Source organism: Eleutherodactylus coqui, chromosome 2, assembly GCF_035609145.1.
Source record: "Eleutherodactylus coqui strain aEleCoq1 chromosome 2, aEleCoq1.hap1, whole genome shotgun sequence".
Taxonomy (NCBI): domain Eukaryota; kingdom Metazoa; phylum Chordata; class Amphibia; order Anura; family Eleutherodactylidae; genus Eleutherodactylus; species Eleutherodactylus coqui.
In genome coordinates, this window is record NC_089838.1 from 94,224,496 (window position 1) to 94,234,319 (window position 9,824).

The window sequence follows — 9,824 nt, forward strand, 5'->3', positions numbered from 1 at the left end:
GATTATTTAGATTGTTAGATTGGAGTGGGCAAGGAATTTTCTTGCCCTTCAATGAGGAAAATTGGCTTCTACCTCATTGGGGTTTTTTGCCTTCCTCTGTATCATCATTTGGGGTAATAAGCTGAATTAGAAGGACAAATGTTTTTTTCAGCCTTACACACTATGTTACTTTATGTTACTATCTGCATGAAGGCAGCCCTACAGTTTTGGAGTTGTTATTTGCATCCAACATATATGTTATATATGTTACAGTAAATACATGTGTTCCCTTGGTGAGAAAGTGTTAAAAAAACAATGTTGATAAAGGTTTGATATATTATAAAGCTCAATGATGTCTGCTTAGTGGAATAGAAGTTGAAAAATAGGTTCCTCCAGCATTTATAGAAAAATGTAAAAACATGTAAGGTTTATTTGAAACATTATTAAAAAAAGGAAAATGTACATCTCTAAAGTATACTTCGTTTATGCATTTCAAACCATTACTGGTTTTAAGTGACCGTCCCTGCGAGACAGTAACATATGTGAAGTGGCAGTAACATCAATATGAAATGACCTATTTTCTCCTTGTCCCGCATTCATGATTGGACAGAATCTCCTCTGTTTGAGGCTTCAGTCAATGTCTTTCCATATGAGAGCACACAGTCTGCGTTCAGCACCTGCTGCTTGATTCACCATTAACTTTCTGGACCACAAAAACACCATAAATTGCTTACTTCCTCTTTGTTTTGTCCATGCCTTTATTCTAGTATATCTACAGCCAATACATAATTAGTGACTTGGAAGCCTAAGCCATTTATAGTCCTTTTGTGTTAGCCTTAGTCCTCAGATACACATTTAAAAGAATCCGTAAGATGGCTATCAGACTTTAAATTCCACGCATACAGTGCAATATTTGCTTATGGCCAAGGACATAAATGTAGACGTTGCTGAGGTTGTGGTCACATCATTGCCTTGGAACTTGAAGGGCTCAAAAGGTACCATTGTCGAACTTGAGGAGAGTAATTCTATACATTATATGTGACCATTGTGATGTCTTTTTAATGAACTTGAGTTGTTGACCAGGAGCTTCAAAGTATACTTCTACTAGTGAGTTATAGGAGTTATTATTTTAGCCCTGCGGTTTTCAAGACAATGGATTGTAGGTAAAAAATGGCACTTATTCAATGGTTATTGATTATTACGTTTGCATTTATGTAACCTATAATAGAAGCAATGATAGAGGCTGAATAGGTAAATAGAAACTACCCTCACTTTTGTTTATTACATTAACCCCTTAATGACACGGCCTATTTTGGCGTTGAGGACCAAGCGATTTTTTGGTATTTTTCCATCTCCATTTTTCAAAAGCCATAACTTTTTTATTTTTCCGTGGACGCGGCCGTATAAGGGCTTGTTTTTTGCGTGGCGATCTGTAGTTTTTATCGGTGCCACTTTTGGGTATATAGACAATATCGTAAATTTTTTTTTTTTTTTTTTAATGATAACAGGGAGAGAAAACGCATCAATTCTGCCATAGATTTTTTATTTTTTTTTACAGCGTTAATCATGCAGCATAAATGACACACTAAATTTTTTCTGCGGGTCGGTATGGTAACAACGATACCAAAATTGTTATATTTTTTTTAGGTTTTTACACTTTTTTGCAATAAAACCCCCTTTTTTTGGAAATCTTTTTTTTTTTCTCTATAGCTGCATTCAAAGTCATGTAACTTTTTTATTTTTCTATGTACGGAGCTCTTTAAGGGCTTATTTTTTGCGAGACGAGCTGTAGTTTTTATTGGTACCATTTTGGGAAATGTACGGCTTTTTTGATCACTTTTATTGCATTTTTTGTGAGGCAAAATGCTAAAAATTAGCATTTTGCCTCTGTTTTTTAGCAGTTTTTTTTACGCTTTTTGTCGTACAAAATAAAAAGCGTGTTCAACTTTTTGTACACGTCGTTACGGACGCGTCAATATCCAATATGTGGGGTTTTAGTTTTTTTTCCCTTTTTTTATGCTAATATTAGAAAAAGCATAAAAAAGGGGTTTTTTACATTTTTTTTTTTTACATTTTTCTTTTTTTTACACTTTTCTTTTCTTTTTTTTATACTATTTGAGTCCCTCTCAGGGACTTACATCACTGTGCCTATGATCACTGTCATAAGGCATGGCAAAGCTACTGCTCTGCCATGCCTTATCGCTTGTACAGCGATTATAGGCACAGGCAATACAGGACGCCAGTGTCTGGCATCCTGTTGCCATGGTGACAGGCCGGGCTCTCGCGATAACATTGCGAGTTCCGGCCGGAGACACACAGGGATCGCGATCCCTCTGTGAACTCCTTCCCTGCCGCGATCTAAGTAGATCGCGGCAGGGAAGGGGTTAACAGCGGCGGGCGCATCTCCGATGTCCCCCCGCTGTTGGAGCGGGACGCCGGCTGTGACTGACAGCCGGCTCCCGCTGCGGGATAGCGCGGGATCTTATGTGATCCCGTGCTATCTCCAGGACGTACCAGGTACGTCATGTTGCGGGAAGTACCAGGCTGCCATGACGTACCAGGTACGTCCAGGAGCGGGAAGGGGTTAAAGTGGTTTTCCGGAAGTTTGATATTAATGGCCAATATCAGATTGATGAAGTTGCAGCTCTTGGACCCTCCACTGATCAGCAAACAGAAGGATTGTGAGTGTCGTGTCTCCTTCATTGTTTACCATGCACAACTCCTTACTGTCACCTTTGCGCAACACCAGGGCACCAAGCTTCATCAGGGACGCAAGATGGCATTCACACAAACACCATAAGCACAAACAAACAAAATGCATACTGAACACCCAGGTAGGACTGCAAACTGGTCACATGGGCAGACATAACATATCCCTACTCTAAAGGAGACAACCACCATGAGAAAACCTGAGTGCAAGCAGGACGATTCTTCCAATAAGGATGACCCTACGCTGGAACCTAGGGACCTACCTATCCCTGGATGGCAAACAATTCACAGCAGGCCAGGATGCAGCTCACACTAACTCACAAAACAGAACTGCTCACACCTGGCATCTGGAAACCTACACAGACACTGAACATATTATTGTTCACACCAATACCCCAGGGACTTGCACGCAAGATAGAACAGGACTGTTCATACACCTTATTTGGCACCTGCACAGACCCAAGGAACACAACACTGTATACACATGCCTGCCCATCTGCACAGACATGCACCACACATCATGCATAAAAGCAAAGCCATAGGGTAACAGAGAAACCGAACACAGAAACCCCACTAAGAGCTCACATGCATACAGATAAACCATGCTAGCGCAAGTGTCCTCACACCAAGTGGAAAGAGTCAGACACCGTACTGACATAAAAGGGAAGGGAAGAGGGGGTCTGCATGTGATGCATCCTGGGGGCAACAGTTGTCCAGTTGTCCAGACTGTCCTCAGGGAAAGTGAAAGAAACACTACAAACTAAACATGTATAACACCAAGCACAGAGTGGGATTAACATAGAACGCATAAACATGATAAAATGACCAGCATTCTCTGGCAAGAGAAGCTGGTATTTATGTGCAGCAGACCAGGCGGATTGTCTGGAGAAATTCCACACCCAACCAGCTCAATTAACCCTCACCTCTGAAGGTGTGCTCATGGAAACCGTAGAACCCCAGGTCCCAGCCGCACAACCTCACAGATTTTGTAGCGGTTGTGCCTGGTACTGCAGTTCAGTCCCATTAACTTTAACTGTAGCTCTCAGTAGTACTTGGCACAACAACTACAAAATGTGTAACATGGTCGAATGGGTAATATGGTTAAAGACAAGTATAGCAATGATTTCCCTGCTAGAGGAATGGCTCCAAAAATATTATAACCCCAGGAGACGTGAATGTAATGCAACTGAAATTTGACTGGTTCTGAGGTTCACAAACTTGGTAGTTATGTACACAGCTCAGATATTTGGTGGTTCTTAATGTATGAGGGTCCTCCCCAGGTTTAACAGGGGCTGTCCTCTGCACCTCTTCACCTTCTCACATGGAAATAGGATAATCCTTTCAGGAGCCTATCTCCACAATTGTTCAAGGAGGCAACCGATAATCTGGTACTTGAGACCAAGTATTTATATACTTGGTATCAATGCACCAAGAAAATCGCCTGATGCTGATTTCGCACTACGGTTCATTTTCAACCTCACATTTCCACAGTCGGCTTGGAGGTATTGAAGTCTGCCACCTAGTCTAATAACCAGCCAACATAGTCGGTTATTCCCTCTCTTCTGGATTGGTTACACCAGCTGCTTATTGACTGTGGAGTCCCTTGACTACTGAACTTTGCGCAGGAGAGTCTGCTAATATTCGAGCATGTGCCCCCATTTGATCAATTGTCTATGCACAAATACTTCCCATACATGCCATCGACCTGGTTGAAACCAAAGCTTTTCTTCTGATAAAACCAAGACATAGATTTTGTTTTTTCAGTCTCTCTGGGTTTTGACTACAGACTCATCTTGCATGTTTATCATGAACCAGAGGAAGTGCTGCACCTGGCATGGTTCCTCCTAAGCATCTTTGCCCAGCTCACTTTTACTGAGGCCTTTGCCTCGTTAAGACTGACTCTCTAAGAGTTTTGGTTCTGCACACACATGCACCATGCTCTTTGCCAACCTATCTTTTCAGGCTGCCCTCTAGAGGAACTTTGCTAGATGCTAGACTCAAACAGAAGTCAACAGGAGTTAAACGTGACCTAAATTTTTTGTCAGTTTGTAAGATTTTCAGAACAAACAGTCTTGTAGAAGCCTTGCAGAGAACATGGTTTACTGTCTTCCTAATCTCTTCCATTTTGGCTGGCAGCTAACAGAGAGAGTATAGTTTCGGTAAGGCTCAGCATTTCTGGATTGCGGAAGCAGTGGGGAAGAGTTTCTTCTACAGCGAGTAGCTTTACAAGGGCAATTCAATTAGGGGTGTAGCTAAAGGCTCATATACCCTGGTGTAAAAAATCATGTCGGCCCTTCCATGCCCTGTAAAACTTTTCTTCACAGCCATGGTCTGCCCCTAACTTTAACCTGCATTACTGGCAATGTTCCCTCTATTGCCTTCATAACTGGTGAGCAGTATGGCTAGGCACAGATATACTGGACCTCATGGCACCAAGGCAAACAGTATTAAATAGCATTCATATCTTGCACAGTGAAGGTTAATGTCTGCATCCTTCATGTTCTACGACAGTGAATGGGTTAATATCAGTATACCTGTGGCCCAGGGAGGTAAAGGGGTTGATTCCAGTAGCCTTGGTGGTCTAGGGCAGTACAGAGGTTAATGGCCTTTCCTGAGGATAAGGTGTAAGAAAAATGTCCAAAAAGCGCTTTACGGAAAGAAGGAATAATCCACTAGGTGGATATAGTAATATGATTTATTGCAACGCGTTTCAGCCCGCAAGCAGGGCCTTTCTCAAGCATGTTTTTACTATTGGGTTCCCTAATATTAGGGGTCCCAAAGATCCGAGCAGCTCTCTGTCGAGGATTGGGAAGAAGGACGATCCACTCTACAGGCATTCCAGGATTTGGAGGTACTAGTGAGGTATCCCACTGATTGGGGTCCTCATTTAGTGCCGGGTAAGTCCAATACTTTGTGTCATTTACTATTGATTTTGATCTACCACTGAAGGAGCGCTATCCTGATCCCAGTACCATTGTTGTCTTTCCTGAGGATAGGCCATCAATATCTGATTGGTGGGAGTCTAACTCCCAACACCTAAAGGCCCATTTACATGGAGCGATGATCTCTCAAAGATAGCTCAAATTACAGTTTGATTGACAGCTTTGAGCGATCATTTTGCATAAACTATTAAATAGCTACTCAGTAGCTATTTAGTGGGCAAATGAAGCGTTTAGCTAAAGCAGATAAAAGCCCCGGGGCTCTTATCTGCTTTCAGCTCCTTTGTTCTCTGATGGGAAACAATGCTATCAGCACTATCCGTGGAGAACTGCTGCTAAGACCGCACGACGATTTTTAGGTTGGCCTGAATTTAATGATCAGCTAGCAGTGCACGAAAAGTGCACGATGGCAGCGCATTTAGACGCAATGATGATCGCTCAAACGATCACTTTTTAGCGATTTTGTTTTTTAGCGATCATCGCTCTGTATAAATGGGCCTTAAGCCGATCAGCTCTTAGCACCCTTTTACATGAGACGAACTATAGCCCGGCAGTTGTCCCACCGATGATCGTTCCTGTGATGCACCAAATTTATCATACGACCACTTTGAAAAAGACACAGGAGCAATCAGCGCACAGTAATTGGAATCAGAGCAGGCTGGGGATCATTCTGGTCCATCAGCCTCCATTCACAGTAAACAGGTAATCGTTCGTAGAAGAATGACTGCCTATTTACACGGCGTTAAGTTTTTATGTCTGCAGAAACTGAATGATAAGCAAACAAATTATTAGTTCATCGATCAGTCGGTGCATGCATTTACACTGAAAGATATTGTTCAGATTCTCACTGGATTGCGGTAATCTGAATGACTCGGCCGGTGTGAAATGCCCCTTTGAAGGGGAAATGGTGATTGTGTGAGTGCTGCAGCTTCTTTAATGTCTATATTGATCCAGAAAGCTGTTCATACTCAGACCACCATACTTTTCGTAGCGGTCATTCTGAGGACTGCAGTGTTGCCCATTGAAGTGAATAGGGTATCCCCACAGTACTTAAAATGGGGGCCATGAAAAGTACGCAGTTCTGAGTACAAACAGCTTGCCGCACCACCCTAAATAGTGAACAGGCAGCAGCATTTTCAGGAGCGCCATGGCCCCTTCAAATATCTGATCAGATACTGATAGATCCTGGGGATAGGTTATCAATTTTGAAAACTGGGATAACACCTTTAATGTCTGTATCTCTAATGGTCCCGGACAATGAAAAGATTAATGTCAGTATACCCTCATGGCTAATATAAAAATTGCAACAAAGAGTTTTTTATTCGGGACAACGAGCCCGGAACCATGGAGAACAACGCCATTTGAGGGTTAAAGGGGTTGTCCCGCGCCGAAACGGGTTTTTTTTTTTTTCAACCCCCCCCCCCGTTCGGCGCGAGACAACCCCGATGCAGGGACCTAAAGGAAGCTTACCGGAGCGCTTACCTTAATCCCCGCGCTCCGGTGACTTCAATACTTACCGGTGAAGATGGCCGCCGGAATCCTCTTGCTCCGTGGACCGCAGCTCTTCTGTGCGGTCCATTGCCGATTCCAGCCTCCTGATTGGCTGGAATCGGCACGTGACGGGGCGGAGCTACACGGAGCTACACGGAGCCCCATAGAAGACTGCAGAAGACCCGGACTGCGCAAGCGCGGCTAATTTGGCCATCGGAGGGCGAAAATTAGTCGGCTCCATGGAAACGAGGACGCTAACAACGGAGCAGGTAAGTAAAAAACTTTTTATAACTTCTGTATGGCTCATAATTAATGCACAATGTATATTACAAAGTGCATTATTATGGCCATACAGAAGTCTATAGACCCACTTGCTGCCGCGGGACAACCCCTTTAAGATTAAGTGAACTTTTGGTGCATCTTTAGAGACTTTTGTGTAACTTTACTCCACCAATTGGTTGGCTTACCAATCTTTTAGGACAACTTTGGCGAAAGTTGTCATATTTTAATGCCACACTCTCTTTCCTGCTGGGCTGTGTATCTACTTTCAAGTGAAGTGTGATTGTTCTCAGTGAGAGAAACCAAGTCATCTTGTAGACATGATACCTTTTAATGGCTAAGGTGCAGGTAGTGTCTAAAATACATGATAAATCTGGTGCACGGCATTTATGGCCAACAGTTTATGGCTGCACAATGGAGCTCGAATTCTGCTGCATTTAACTTACGATAGTAAATCTCCCCCATTGTATGTCATAGTGTAGCCCCTCCTTCTATATAGCAATAGTTAACTCACAAGCTGATAACTTGAATATGTCCCTTTTCAGGCATCCCTGTTTTTTGTGTTTATAGAATGGCACCTAGATTCCTGGCAATTGTTTTCAGCAGCTATTCAAACAGGTTTCCATGTCACATTAAAAAACGTCAGGGAAAGGCTGACTTTTTCCTCTAAACAACTTAATAAAACTACCAGGTTGCTCTAAATTACCTTCAATTTCCTTTCCTCAATGAAGGATATGTAATATGTGGCTTCTGACTAACCCTTAAGTACAACTGCAGAGGCGCAGTGCAATCCAGAATCGTGTCAGACACAACTCGCTTAAAGTATTTTACTTGCTGTTGCTGAAACTGATGTGGCTCTGGTTAATCATACACAGCAACAGTACAGGAGGTTCAAACACGCGTTCCGATGGGATATATCAATGTTTATATCCCATTTTTATAATTTTATTGTACTGTTTTCTGTGTCTGGTTTTGTATAAATACTGTCAACTTAAAACATTTCTCATCTAAATGACTTGAACTGATTTGGTAGCAAAGTAGCGTGAAATAAAATATGATTGTTGAAGGAAACAGCTTTAGGCAAATCAATGTAACATCTGCTGAAACACTTCGGCAAAAAAGTTTTGTAGGAATTTTAGGCTTCAGTACTTGTTTCAGATGGTAGTTTGCACAAAAAATGGCCACTGTGAAATGGACCTACTAATAGAAAATGAAGCAGAAGTCACAATGTAATTTCTTTATAAAGCGCCTGTTGTAACTCAGCATTCAATAATCTTAGGGACTACGACTCCCGGAGTAGGGGACTGTTTATTTTTCAACCATGGATACGTAATACATGGAAATATCTATATGATCTGTAAAACACATATGGGTCAAATAATTCAATGTACATGTCATGGGTGGTGGTGTGATGTAGGATTCAGAATACAATGCAGCAGATGGAGTAACCAAAGTTTACAATATTCATTGCTAAACAAAGAAATAGAAATAAACAATAATAGTATAGCAATAATGGTTACATTATTAAGTCTTCCTACACCTGCTGCTAACTATGGCTGACTAGATCGTAAGGATAATACTTTGTGCACAATGAGAAATAATTCTGGAAGTACAATATCAATAATATTCGGCTGTTATTAGCACCGTTTCACACAATGTCCAGTTTTGGAATATATAGTACAGCGACACAGCTTCCCCTTAGGGGTTAACACTCCAATACAGTTTCTTAGAAATGCTGGCTCCCATATTCACAAATAATGCCACTTTCTATATATAGGACAGTCCATAATGCAAGTTTGAGCATTAGAGACTTGTAGGATGTTAATGTCAGCAATATGAGCCCTATCTCCTACAGCAGACCCTTTTCTCGGTGTGTGCACACCTTTTGTCAGATTAAGGCTGGCCTCACTTACAGTATGCCACTCATTCGACTGACCCAGGTGTGCTTCTCTATCACGATTCCCATTGATTGTTGTCTGTAGACACAATGCTGAATTTCTCTTTCTGAGGGTGCATTCACACGAACGTATATCGGCTCGGGTTTTACGCCGAGCCGATATACGTTGTCCTCGTGTGCAGAGGGGGGAGGATGGAAGAGCCAGGGCCAGGAACTGAGCTCCCGCCCCCTCTCTGCCTCCTCTCCGCCCCTCTGCACTATTTGAAATGGGGAGAGGCGAGATGTGGGCGGGGCTAATTCCCGTACTTTAGCCCCGCCCCCGTCCCGCCTCCTCTCATTGCAAATAGTGCAGAGGGGCGGAGAGGAGGCAGAGAGGGGGCGGGAGCTCAGTTCCTGGCCCTGGCTCTTCCATCCTCCCCCCTCTGCACACGAGGACAACGTATATCGGCTCGGCGTAAAACCCAAGCCAATATACGTTCGTGTGAATGCACCCTTAGCTCCAGCAGCATCCCCTCACAGGCAGCAGCTCC